General features: G+C 28.5%; 1 non-coding gene across 1 annotated transcript; it reads left to right on the top strand.

Moving 5' to 3' along the window:
- The first annotated feature begins 209 nt into the window (after positions 1 to 209).
- Trnam-cau lies at positions 210 to 282 on the top strand. The gene has a single exon. It is a non-coding gene; the product is annotated as a tRNA-Met (tRNA).
- Positions 283 to 14449: the final 14167 nt, after the last annotated feature.

Here is a 14449-nt window from a genome sequence, read left to right as displayed (position 1 = left end):
TATTATAAAAATGCACATATTAATAAAACTTGAACCTATTGTTTTTTAAACTCATATAAAAATTATAAAATTTTTATATGATTTTATTGATTATAAAATAAATACTTTTTTGATATCATAAAGATTATATCCAATTTAATTTTTAAATTATCGAAAGAAAAGTGTTTCAATTTTATTATAGAATTATTGTCATCGCTTATCTACATATAGCCTCGGTGGCGCAGTAGGCAGCGCGTAAGTCTCATAATCTTAAGGTCGTGAGTTCGAGCCTCACCCGGGGCATTAGTTTTTTGAATACATTAATTTTTTTAAATACATATTTTTATTACTGTATTCTTAAAAATATATTGTGTCTCAATTTAAACATTTTGAGATATTTCCACATCAAAATCAACACTTCAGAAATGTTTCTATGTATATAATATGGTAGTTTAATCATAATTGTGAACCACTTGAGGTTTTACAATACTTCTTGATAGATAGACAGCAATTTACTCAAGTGTCTGATGACACGACAAGCGTTTAAAGTTAATTAAATTTGAAAAGTATAATAATTTATATATGTATATACACAGTGGTTAACAACAGTCGTCTTTTTTGTAGATGTAAATTTTTAATAATATATTTCTTAATTAAACACAAAGAAGCAATAAAAATCAAATCAAATTGAGCACAATGACGAAATAAAAAATAAATTTAAAATGTTTCTGAAATAATGACTAATTATATTTTTTGTTTGGTTTATTTTTATTTAAAAAAATTTTTAAAAAGCTAGATTAAAAAAATAATTTGCCTAATAACTTTAAGTAACCTCAGACTGTATGGAGGCATTTTATGATAACTAAATTCCAAAAACGGAAATAGTATTTGCTTCATTGTGTTTTAATTTCCTTGTTTAAAAGGCAAATTCGAATTAAAAACTGAAATTATTGAATAATTTATGTAAATAGAACTTTTAAAAATTAAGAACAGAAAAAAAAGAGGTGAACTAATTCATTCGATTGAAAAGAAATCATCAATTGACGTGGTTTTTTATATGTATTTAAATTTGCAGTAATATAAATCTGAAAAAGTACATATGTAGACAAATTGTAGAAATATTATTATATTAAATAAAATACAATATTAAAATAGTTCAGAGAACTTAACTATCAATAGATTTTAAAGAAATTTTTTTGTTAATACCCGTATAATGGAGTTTCGACGTTCTAGAAGCGCATTGAAAAACTCTATTGTTAATCATGAATCATTGTCGTTTAATATATGGCATTATCTTAACCCTAACACTGGCGCGCCAATTCAAAAAACCTAGTAAATTGGATTGAGGATATGGATTCAAAGGTTCAAAAAGAATATCAACTTCAAAACAATGAATTAACTATGTATTCAACAATAATTCAGCTATGATATCTAAAATGAACCTTGCTTTTAAAACAATAAAAAAAAATACATGGCTAACAACAGCAATACCATATATTTATACATTATAATTGATATAATATATTAGAAAATAAAAAATTTCGGAACTTTCATTTCAGTGGTGCACTATGACCATATATAAGAACTGTCTACAACAGAATAAAAGATATCCATTCTTTCAAATGAGAACGAGACTGTCCCTCATTAAAGCTTTTGTTATACCACACTGAGATAAGAACCACTGACCTAATATTTTCTCCCTGGTTCCGCATAAAAGCTTTTCTAATAAAAAAGAACTACTGACGTAATATTTTCTCCCTGGTTCGGATCAAAACCGGACACTTACTACAAACATGACTAATAGCGTGTGTAAGCAAAAAGCAGAAGGGAGTTAAGAACAATTTTGTTCCTTAATACCTCATTAAAGTTTTCCGAATATTAGACTGAGATAGGAACTCCAGACACCACATTTTCTTCCCGATTTAGATCAAGCCTGAAGACACATATTAGTGCAACCAGGAAGCTGAGGAGAAGGGGGTAAGAAACAATTTTGTTCTTTACAACAAAAAGTTGTTCCATTGAAATAATAAAAGAACTTTCATTTAATTATTATTATTATACTGTTTTCTAAACTAAAAAAACATTAAAATCGGAAAGCTGTTTTCAATTATTGTTCATGTCTACTTGGACATACACATGTCCTTACCACATGAGAAGCCATTATCTGATGTTTCTTCACTATTAAATTTTCATCAAAACTTTTCTAAAAAGAACATCGCCTATATATCCCCTTATATACACCCGTGACAATAAGTCTTATCTTTTTACAAACAGTCTAAACAGTCGGGAAGCCGTTTACAATTATTGTTCATGTCTACTTGGACATACACATGTCCCTACCATATGAGAAGCCATTATCTAATGTTTCTTCACTATTATATATTTTTTAAGATACAGACATTTCAGGTCTGTCCTACTGAGAAGGGATGTCTTTATGTATTTCATACAAAATGTATGTAAAAAACAATATGTGAAGTAAGTTTTATAAATCTTCTCCATGACTAATATTACTTAACTCATATATAGAACTCTACGCTACTTCATTTTGTAATATTTTGACATATTGTACATTAATCAAAAACGTATAACAAAGCCCATCTATCATTTAATCGACTAAAGAAGCGCCGAAGAAAATAAATGTGAAGAGCATAACAAAAAAAAGGTATTGTAAAACTAAAGAGGAGAAGAAATGCTAAAGTTAAGTGTTGCGTTATTAAACTCTAAAAAGTTCATTAAACTCAGATTTATTGTACACACGGAAACTCTTTTTCAGTACTTTTTCAGTACTTTTTCTTTGACAATTTTTTGTTGCGAATGCCTGAAAAACTTTAAGCAAACCCATGTGCGCTGTGGTGAACGTGTGTGGCGGCTAGAATGAACGTGCATAAACCCCCGTTTTCAAGTGTCATACAAACTTTGCAACTTTGTTCCAAACGCCGGAATATTTAAACATTTTTTTCCTGTCTTACTGAAAGTATTTAATGCCACTGAGGCTGATTTTAATTATGGAGACAGTGAAACAGGACGAAAAAACTGATATAAAATTACATTAAGAGGTGTCGGATGTGTGCTGCAATGGTTTATGGTTTATGCGTGGGAATAAAATTGCAAATTACCAACGTATTTCAAGAGACCAGAGAAAGTATCATGAATGTAATATATTATATATGTGTTTTTAAGAACTCTTTTTTGTTTTTTTATTTGTTAAAATTAAAACATTTTAATTTACACTTTTGTCATGGCGGCGCATATAACGAGTGCGTTAACAAATTAAACAAAGTTTCAAACTAAACCAAATAAAAATCGTTTGCATTAACCAACTTTTTAATATGTTTTTTAAGTACTCACTTTATTCGAGATATTTTTGTTTTTGTATAATGCAAATGCAACTGCAAATGCAACTGAAACTGCATAAAAATTTATTTCAATGTTGTTTTTTCATTACCTGAAAAGAGAACAAAATAGAAAAAAAATTAGTAAAAAATTTTAATTAATAAAGCATTTATCAAAATGTGAAGAGCAGACTTATACGTGTATGACAAAAAAAAAAAAATTAAATTAAAATTAATATTTTATAAGTACGGCAGACATATTTATTGATAACTGCTCAGAAGACAATTGCACTGTTAAAGATAATTTGGAATATTTTCAATTGACTTAAAGAGGATAATTAGTAACTATAGAACTAGTGTTTAAATGCAGTAAGTATATATTATGAATTGTTCTTATTTCAAATTTTAATAAACCGAATGCACAAATGCAATTATTTTCGAACATACAAATTTAAAACTGGAAAATAAATCAATAATTCAAAAGTCATAAACAAATTACTCGAAGTTAACGGATATGAACCATATAAATTGTAGAGCACTTGATATTATTTATAACTGCCACCACTGAATAATTTCTCCACAGATGTGGGCAAATGGTGAAACACGACAGAACTCTAAGTTGAATTTGTAATCATTTTAATATTATCAAAAAATTTATATTCAGTTATAAACAAAACATAAAGATAATATACACATATTTGTATTTTATATAGATAAATAAAAACATTACTCTATATTCGAAGTTATTTTGTAAGTTGAGTCGAATTTCTTTACTTTGACAGTTACTAGCTCAAAAACAACTATAAAATTTATTCATATTTTATTTTGAAATATGGATACTATGTTGTGGATTGTTAGCGATTCTCACGATCAACATATATAAACCCGTTAAAGTCCTCGATATGGCGTGTTTAACAAACAACATCAAAATATTTGTTATCATTTGTATGTATGTATGTGTGTATGTTGATCCTTTTTTCGAGTCAGCGCAACTAGGCACTTTTACTCTTTGATAGCTGGGGGTACTGCAGGGTCCCACCCATCTCATTGACTAATTTATGTATTGCCTATAAGCTTTATGATTATTAAGTGATTGATCTAAGATCTGCGTACCTCCCCGTGCGGAGAGAGTCATTTAAGACTAAAATTCCTTTATAAAAACGAATTAATTATTTTATAGATACGTATGCACATTTATTATAGCCTATTAAAAAACAAGTCTAGTTCTAATTGGAAAGAAGTTTTTCTTTCAAGTCAGGTAGTATTTCGCTTTAATAATATTATCACTTTTACTAAAGCAAATATATCACATCAATGGGACTGAATGACTTCATTTTATTTAAAAAGTATTTTTTAAAGTGAAAGGCACTACTTAAATCTTGAAATGTTGCCCACATCAGTAGTAGTGTTCTTAATCCATACAAAATGAATTCTCGTATGCTTTAGTCTGTTTACAACGAAGTCTCTAACTAACTGCAGAATTTAATTTATTATTAATGATTGCAATTTAAAATAATGATGTTTATACAAACGTAAAGTATAAAATAAGGTCAACTTTAAAGCAAAAGCAAATGTTTAAAGCACTTAAATACTTTGTTAAATTTGTCTATGCTGTATGTAAGTTAGTATGTATATATGTAAGTAAGTAAGTAAGAATAGAATTTGAATTTCCCTAAACAAAATCACGTACCGAAACGAAAATCATAATACCATTCAATAATTTTGGCTTAATCAAAACTTTTTAGTAGTTTTTGTTAAAATTTCCGTCTTCTAATATTTCTAGATCATATCAAGAAAACAAGTCGTCAGTCAGTCAGTTGTTTGTCAGTTGTTGGTTGCTAGTTACTGGTTGCTGGTTGCTGGCAGTTAAACTTTAGAATGTCAATGACATTAAAATCTGGAAATCTCATAATCTGCCAACATAATTCCGTCCATAAAATGTTGTCAACTTGCGCAAATTTCTGTGACGGTTCTTCTTTTTTGCAAATCCACAACCAACGTCTCCGTTATTGTTACTTTGGTCAGAAACGTTATTTACTCTATTTTTTATTATAATTCATTGTGCCATTGTGTTTTGGGTTGACAATTTCTTTTCTGTTAGAATAAAGTTTGCTGTATTTATCTTTAATTTGTTTGTGGCTAACTAAGTGCAAACAGAACCTGAAAAAGTAAATAGAAAGCAGGGAATTATATTTGCAAAATAAATATAATAAAATTGGTTCTGTAAACGCAAATTCGTGACTTTTGACATTTTAATACTGAACGCACTAAAATGTATTTTTAAAAATTATTTGTGATCACATAAATTTAATAATTTACATTGTTCTCTTATTTGAGCGACTTATTTACATAATTCATAATTTTTATTAAATATGTAAAGAACCACGTTTACAAAAGTACGTGAAATATTTCATCGAATATATTATTGGAAAAAATTAAAAATAAAATTATATTTAATATTGTAGAGTAATAGTTATAAATATTTATTGCACGTAAAATATTTACTGTCATTAGTCATACACACTTTATATTGTATAACACAAATTTTAAACTAAATCCTGTTTAAGCGTATTCCTATTTATATTTAAAATATCTACTAATATTTAAAAAGTTCCCTCATAAAAAATTTTGAAATTTTATATATATTCATTTGCATATCCAGAAGTTTATATATTAATTCTTGCAGGATTTGGAATAATTTCTCATATTATTAGACAAGAATCAGGAAAAAAGAAACTTTTGGATCTTTAGGAATAATTTATGCTATATTAGCTATTGGATTATTAGGATTTATTGTATGAGCTCATCATATATTCACAGTAGGAATAGAAAAAAGGAATAACAGATACGTAAGAAGGAGATAAAGGCTTTCAAATGTAATATTTTCTCTAGAAATAAATTAGTAAGTTATTCGGGTATTGCAAATCTTCTAGAAAACGTAATCTGATCTAATAAGTCCTTTTTCAACAAGTAATGTGTAAATTGATCATAAAAAACCATCTACATAGTTGTCGAACAATCTATCAAAATCAACTGCATATGGTATATGTACTTCGCTTTCGTAGACTCCGAGGAGGTTTCCATGTGCTTCTGAGTATATGAATAATAATCAATCATTTAGATTTATTCCTGAAATAATTTCAAAGATAATAAAATGCAATTACAAGAAGGTGACTTGCAGAACATTGCACAATAGTATGCTTAGCGAAGTATTATTCTATTAACAATATGCAAGAATGTGTCACCTATTCTCTTTATTACTGTATTGTATGATGTCCTCAAAATAGACTTCAAGATCAAATGAAAGGTCTAGGTATAATACAACGATAAACTGTGTTTAAGATAATCTAAACACCAAGAGTTTTATATAGTCAGAAATAGCAACAATTGATTCCTGAGCACAATCTGTTGTAGAAATGTTCAATGTGTGTGAACGAACTGGAAACAGGAAAATTTAAAGAAATTTTAAGGCAAATTTGAAGAAATTAATAGGGAATAGAGCGAATTAAACGACGGTAATGTGTAGTTTTTAATAATATTGTTGTAATGTTTGGCTATATAAAAAAAATCATGAAAATTCATTTAAAAATATTTAAATCAAAAAAATCTATTGTATCCAAAGTAAAATGATCCGAAATATTTTAGGAAGGGGCTTTGAACCACAAGACCTCTGTCTTGCAGACGCAGTTTATGTTATATGCAATAAAAACTGTTTATCAGTGTACTAACAAGTGTATTAGTACATAAAAAATATTTTTTTATTTTATTGTATCCATTAAAAAAGATTAATTTCTATTTTTAAAATAACTTCAACAATTAAGAATCTATATTAAAGGCCCATCGAAAGAGCTGTAGAATGATAGACGGCCACATTATACATTACCAGTGAAAATGAATGTGGGAAGTGCAAGAATACAGGTATTATAGACATTTTGAAAGATATTCTCTTTTAACTGTCTGGCTTTCTCAAAAACTAGAGTAAAAAAATTGGTTTAAAGCACTTAGATTCGAGGTGCTGAGCTTTGTTTTCAGTATTGGAGTGAACAGTCTCATAAAGCACTCAAATCTGATATTGATATGAATGTATAAGTTCGATATGTGGTCATTGGTCTATGTGCAAATATCTAGCTAATAATTAAAAATACATAACATTAAAAATATATAAAATTAAAAATATATAAAAACAAAATATAAAAAATTAAAAACAAAATATATAAAATTAAAAACAAAATACTTAAAATTAAAAACAAAATATATAAAATTAAAAACAAAATATTAAAAATTAAAAACAAAATATATCAAAAAAAAGCAAAAGTTAAAACTTGAACCAAAATGATATCCGTTGTTGGCGATTAGCCCTCGTTCTTCTTATTGGAATTGAGCCACTGATGCTTTTTATTCTTCTTATATTTAAATAAAACAGCTGAAAACAAAGCTATTGAATGAGTAGAAAATCATCAATCATTTGGAAAAGATTCTTTTGCTACCAAAATTCATAATCTTTAAAAAATACTATGATTAAAAGACTACATAATACGATAAAAAAAATTAATACACAATACACAATAATACACATTTTAATTTTTGTTTTTTATATAATATTATTAATATTATTAATATTATTAATTTTTTTAAAAATATTGTAAATGTGTAACGACCTCATAATTTTTTTATCTTTGTGTAATAACAAATGAGTAAAGTAAAAAGCATAATTTATTAGCTATTTTCCCCCATAGAATTAATTTTTGCTGATGTGGTTGACCTATTGACCCAGCACTTTGTGTGAAGATTATAAAAAAGGATAATGCATTCTTTCTGAAATTGACAGTTTTTGTAATGAAATGATTTTTATATGCAAAATACGTTACTTTAACGGCAACACAAGCAATTGCAGTGAAATTAAAGGAAATCATACTGCAACTAAATGCATTTGTGCAGAAAATTCTAGGTATAGATACACAGCGCTTTTACCAAAACAGCAGTAGCATCACAATGTACGTCCTTGACACCAGCCCAACACCCAAAAATCATTTTGCATGCAATATAAAAGTTTTTGGTATTCTGGTTCGCCTTAAACCACTGCACTGAAATTGCTGGAAGCTGTTTGCTTCCAAGTAAACAAAGAGCATTAAAGTCTTTTTACGATAACTTTTAACTTTTATTATTTATTCTTAAAGCTGCAAATGTGTTGACTTGCCGCAAGTTGTCATTTAAATATTTAATGAGTCAAGTTTATGTGTTTCACAAACTAATCTTTCCCATAAGACATTAAGCAGAATAGCACATAGCACATAGCACAGAGGAAACAATCCAAAGGAAATAAAGCAAGGGAAATGATGAAGTTTTTGCCTACAAATAATTTGCTTGACTTAGTACATTAGTATAACATAACAAAAAAGATATTTTGTTTTTATTGCTGACACTGCCACTGCTGCTGCTGCTGCTGTGTAAAGATAAATAATGTTTACCTTGGTCAGGAGTTTGACCCGCCAGGTGCAGATAGATACACACACGTACATGTAAATGCGTATTTAAATTAACTTCACTTTACACTTTACACTTTAAGCTGCTTTTTTCTTAATCGCTGATTGCCATATTAGATATTTTGCAAAAGTACTAGAAACTTTTTTTCGTATATTATTTCTTGATTTTATTATTAAAACTATTTAGAATATATCTGATGATTTTGTAACACTTCAACTGAGGCTCCCCAACAATTTGTGCAACCGAAACGCAAATATAACAAACAAATTCCCACGATTTCTGTTCGCAAACTGACAATTTTCGATATGAGATTCGGAGGTGCATGAATGAAAAACAATTTGCAGAAACATGCGCATTCACCAAAATTCGCAGCAAAGAGCAACAGAAGCCCAAATAAATGCTCTCAGTACAAATTTAGTTACACCACCGCAACTTTTGACCCATGGATGCTGCAAAAAAGTAACTACCAAAACAAGGTACACACTTCCTTAAACATACAACAAAAAGAAAAAAAACAAGCAAAAATAAATAAAGGTTTTTATAGCGCATAATTATATTATAGGCTGGGATGGGTACTGCCCAAAATAAGTCAGTTGAGAAAAATAAAAATTCTTCATATAGAGGTACTTTAAGACGTTGCACGAGCAGCATAGACGATTTTATCATAATTTTTCGTATACCACATGAAAGCCTATTATCCTGAAGGAACCTAAAATATCCTTCTTTATCTTGGAGTGAAAGTAGTCAATCATAACATAAAATTTTATGCGTCTCCTAGCAACCAAAAAGTGGCAGCAGGATTATGGCATTACTGCTGCTGTTGTTGGAGATAATCTGCTATATGAGAACAGCTACCGTCGTCGTAGTAGCGTAATAAAATTAACCAACACTCCGCAGATACATTTACTGTCGGTGCTGTTTGGGTTTGCAGCTGTAACAAATATATGTACATATATACATTCAATGAAATTTGAGTGTGAGATAGCACAATTACTCTTATGTACAAACAAATAAAGAGGTCAATTGGGGTTAAGTATTTGACTGCGTTACTCAAGGACGGTATTAGTTAATATTTAGAATTCTTAACTTCAATAAATGAAATGTTAACGTTTTAGAGTGTGAATAATGGCCCTTTAAAGATTTATTACATTAAATCTCTTGCAAAATTCTTTACAAATGAAAAAATATGAAAATGCATATCAGTTGTAAATTAAGAGATAGCATTTTAACATAAAAAGACTATAATATATACATTAACTAAAATAATAAAAATAATCTGCAATAAAAATATTGTTAATTTAGTACTAGTATTCTCGAGCAATGATTTTAGAAACGCCTGAATTTATGTACTGAAGTCAGGCATTATAGCCGAGCAGCTCATTTCAAAGCGCTTTAAAACTCCACCGTTTATAAAGAAAATGTTCCAGTAGAACTAACTAATTTAAAATATCAAGTTAAAGCTTTATATCCTTCACATAAATAATATGACTGCGATATATGCACTTTAACGAAATATTTGTAACGCGGTAAAGTGTATTTATTATGTTTTTTCATCAATGTTGATGTTGTACTTATTTGAAACAATAAATCTCTTCATTCACAATATATCTTATATATCAATATATTTTCAATTCCACATTATCCAATTTAAGTTAATTAAAAGCTGCAAAAATCTAATAATATGAATTGATTATTGCGATTGAATAAACAAAATAGCTGACAGGCTTACGATAAAGAGTGCTTATGAAAATTGCCCTTCATAGAAATCCCAACCTCTTTGGGGGATAGTCAGATTGCATCTATATATCCTGTCCAGCGTTTGCAATGAAACGAAGCCAGGAAATGGCTTTTGTTTAAGCAAATACGGACTGAGATCCTGAACCAAAAGAAATCAGATTCATCAATAACTTTAAATCCAGAGGATTCTGTCCAGTGATATTCATAACAGATTCCAAAAGTTACACTGTATCATAAATGCAACTGTTTGTGAATTTGTAAGTTAGTGTTAACATTGCGTTTATATATTCACTCATTTAAAATCTGTGCCAAGCATTCACTTATTTAAAATCTATTCGTTTGTTTACTGTACCATTACATTCACTAGTGTTATATGAACAACAAAAGTACAACTACATGTACGTAGAATGGTAAATACAACAATAGAAGGTAGAAAAATGTATAACACAAACAACAACTACTTCTGTTTGTTACTGTAGATATAAGGTTCACTTAAATCTATATAAAGTTATAAGGTATAAGGTTTACTCATTTGCTTGCTATTAATATCTCACACAGAGAGAAATATAGATAGGAAATTGGTGTGCTTTGTTGTCTTTGTTCTTGTGAGCGGTTGTTTATGGTTTTAACTAATTATTCAAAAATCTTTTACTTGTTTTTTGATCAATCGAATTATATATTTATAATTTATGAATTTATTCACGGCTGCTTAAATTTGTTTAATCAAAATTCACATATAATATTTGAGTAATGACTTCTGAATTTCATGAACTAATTCTTTCGACATGAATATTCCATCAGATGTCGCCAGGGAGCAATAGTTCTATCTTTGGATTGCAGATATAGTCAGAGTTACACAACATAGTTTACCATCAAATCCATTACATTTTTATGCAAATTACTATAAATTTATAAGAGAAATTCTAATATCAGTAAGTGTCGATTATAGAAATGTTCTAATACTGGTAAATATATTTTTGTGGAAAAATAATTTAGTTTAGAAAAAGTTTGTAAATCTCATGAGAGTAAAAACACAACGATTCTTAGTAAACATTTTTTCGCATTTAAAACTTTAAAACTTTTTAAATTAGTTTTATATATTATGTTTTTAAACTTCTTGGAATTGTTGTATGACTTAATCATTTTTAATGAAATTAACACAAAAACTTTACTGTTCGGTTAACCATATTTTTTTATTAAAAATTCCAATAGAATTTTCTGGCAGCGATAAGAAATTTCGGTACTTAAATTTATGAATCACTGGAAAGGAGATATTGTTTACACACAATACAAAACGATAAGAGAATGATTATTTATATTGTAATTTACTGAAGAAACAGAATCTTAATAAAGCGTAGATATTTTGTCATCAAAAAAACAAAATGGTTCACATTCGGTTTAAACTACTTGAATGCAATTAAGATTATATTAGTTTATGTGTCATTATATATAAGGCAATACTCTTACATATAAATTTTCAATAGTTCTCTGAGCAAACTATAAGCAAAAAAGCATCTTACTGGATGAAAAACAAAAAAAGCTACAGAAATAATAAATATATTGTGAGATATATTTATGAAATCCGCTAAGCAATGCAATATTTTTTCTACGAAAGACACTTTTTATTAGTCATCTGAAAAGTTGGAGGACGCACAAAGCCAAACCACTTAGACACATCAACTAACCCACACATGGTCGCAGTATGCTCCAGCGTACGCACTTGCAAAATAACTTGCAGCAACTCGTTTGATTTAGGAAAAACTGAGAAGTAAACTTGAGATCACATAAAATCATGTGAAAGAAGAGAAAAAATTATAAATAAGATTAAAAACTTAAAAACTAAAAACTAAAAACAAAATGAATCGAACCAATGACGCTGCGCCAAGAAACAAGTTTCACAAGAAGCAGAAATCGCTAAGATTGCATGTATAGAGAGAATGCCAGGCAGAACATGCGAATTCGTGTGGACGGACAGTTATGACCAAACAGAATATCACATTAAGATACAAAATACAATGCGAATGAATTGGATTAAATTAAGATACAACTACATGCAGTACAGCAGAACTACAGATAGAAATAAGGCAATGATAAAGGCGGTAAGCTGGTATGATGTAGAAATGATATGCATTAAATTTATTCAAAAAAAAAAAAACAAAAATAAACAAAAAATGGAAGAGAATACAATGTATCTCAACACAAATTCTGTGAATTGTAAAGCGACTTCTTTAGGATTTATTAATTCTCAGAAATAACTTTCGTGAAGACAAAGTAACTGCATGAAAGCAATTGGCACGAGACTTTAATTTATTTCACTTACAATATTAAAGAAAAAACAAGAAAAACAAAATTTGAGACATTAATTAAGAACAAAAGCTGTTAAATACTGCTTGGACATTTTTAATATACCGCAGTAATAATAGATACTTCATATGAATTTATAAATATGGTATATACTGAGATGAAAACTGCCACTCACATTATGTGTTGACCATTAGTGATTCAACGAATCGCAAAACTACTCGATTATAACGTATCTATTCGAAGTGGTATTACTCGTTTTTCCGCAACTGGTTTATATGGGTTAAAATAAAATCTTTTAACTTCATAGGAGCTTAACGTAAAACAAGATTTTGTCAATTTACAATTAGTGAAAATAAGAAGAAAAAAAATAAAATAAGCTAAATCATAAATAATAGAAAGTGCTCCTATCAAAACCCAATATAATAAAAATGTTTGTGTACGAAATTTATGACTTGCAGTTACTCAACTCGTTATTGTCTCAGATTTTCGAAGTAAAAGAAAGAAAATTTATTGTACAATAAAATTTTAAAAATAATAAATAGAAAAGCCTTTATGGAATTTAAAGACTCATTAGTGTCAAACTACTAAATTATTATAATATCTTTTATTTATTGTATCGTATCAACTTCAAAATTAATATTTTATAATAATATAATTTAGACTTATAAGATATGAAAATGTGAAATACAATCAATATATTATATTGACAAGAGTAGGGTGTTCCTTTTATAGTGTTATAATGTGACTTATTATTCAAAGAAACGAAAATCAGAGTTTCAATATCTAATGAACTCATATAATATTCAAACATATTACGCTACAAATTATAGGATGCATAATGGATTAATCAAGAACTGATATATTACTTCAACTTTTGGAGATATTGAGGCTATTTTAAGTATAATTTTCTTATACCTAACTGAGTAAAGACTGAGAAGAATTCAAACTCTTTGAAAATATTAAAAGTTTTTTGACTGAAACTTTTCTTAACCACGATTTATCTTGGTGGGGTAAAGGGTAAAAGATAGTGATAGCACATAACCCTAAAGAAATTAGGCAATTTATGGGACATAGTCACTGAGAAAACCTAGATCACACCTGAAACCTGACTTTTCATCTTTAACTTTTCATACTACAACTCGAAAACCATGTCAAGTCGTGGTCTTAAATTGTTGAAGAGTAACTGTTTGGATCGCTACAACATATTCGAATTGTTGGGCTATGCAGTGTAACTCTGTGAGGATGTTACAGTAGACATAGCAACGAAACAATCAGTCGAACGGACAAAGTTGACGCTCATAGACTTCCAGACTTCCAGAAAGTTTACTAGCAACGAGAATAGATGTTACACGGGCAGCGAGCATCTCTAGTCACCAAATTTGTGTGTATTAATCATTGTGGGATTTCTTACATAAAACTATTTTATTCCTATCTTATTCCATAATCATGAATTCTTTGAACTCTTTACAGAGTTCATAGAACTAACGATAATGAAAATGAAGTATAACGACAAAATTTAAAAATTTATGCCCCTACTATACAGTTACAGCATTTATAAAATGAAACACCTTGTATAGTCAGACGTATTAATAAATAACAAATAGGCCGATGAT

Source organism: Teleopsis dalmanni, chromosome 1, assembly GCF_002237135.1.
Source record: "Teleopsis dalmanni isolate 2A chromosome 1, ASM223713v2, whole genome shotgun sequence".
Classification (NCBI taxonomy): domain Eukaryota; kingdom Metazoa; phylum Arthropoda; class Insecta; order Diptera; family Diopsidae; genus Teleopsis; species Teleopsis dalmanni.
The sequence above is the reverse complement of the archived record's forward strand: the minus strand, read 5'-3'. Positions and strand labels throughout refer to the sequence as shown.